Raw genomic sequence first — 848 nt, 5'->3', positions numbered from 1 at the left:
ATTGAAAGAGAAAAGTCCCTAAATTATAGGATTACAGAACTAGAGTCAAAAATAATTGACATTCTAAATCTATAATTTCTGTTTCCATTATACAGTATGTAACTAGGTAATTATTGTGTCAGCTCATAAGAAATAAGTCATGTTTGATCTGTAATTGAATGTTGGTCCCTTAAAAAAATTTGAATTTGTTTTTTATTTCAAAAGAAAATGTTGCCAGCATAAATATACTTAAAACTGTGTTTCTTATCTAATGTAATCCAATGAAGATATAATCTATTAAAACAAATTAACAAATAACTCCTATATAATAAAAATAGCACACAATATAAAAATAATTACAGTCATTTTGTTCAATATTGGTTAGTTAACACCTGGGCAGCCAATCGCAAATGGCCTCTTGCAATACTTAACCAATAATAAATAATATATTTGCGATTAGCAGAAGGATGGTCTTTGACACAATTAGCCAATCAAAGGGAACCTATCAAATCTATGTTCTATAAGCCTATATGTGATCATTTTTCTGCCCACTTGCCCCATAAACCCATTGGTAGGCTAAGCTGTTAGGGAATGTAAGGGAATGCCTGAATTTAAAAACACTTTATTGGAATTTAAAGCAAAAAATCCTTCTGGGATTAACCCTGGGCTACACCTTAACATCATTTTAACAAGGGCAAACCTATAAGTAAAACCAGATGTTTCATATGTATAATTTGCGAAGGAGCTAGTGATGTGAAGTATACTGTATGATAATTTTTAACAAAAAGATCCTAAAGAGCTATTATTTATTATTATTGTTTATTCATATGGCGCCACAAGGGTTCCGTGGCACCAAACAATACATAAAT

The sequence above is a fragment of the Crinia signifera genome, chromosome 3 (genome assembly GCF_055691185.1).
Source record: "Crinia signifera chromosome 3, ASM5569118v1, whole genome shotgun sequence".
Lineage (NCBI taxonomy): Eukaryota > Metazoa > Chordata > Amphibia > Anura > Myobatrachidae > Crinia > Crinia signifera.
Note: the sequence above shows the minus strand (reverse complement) of the source record.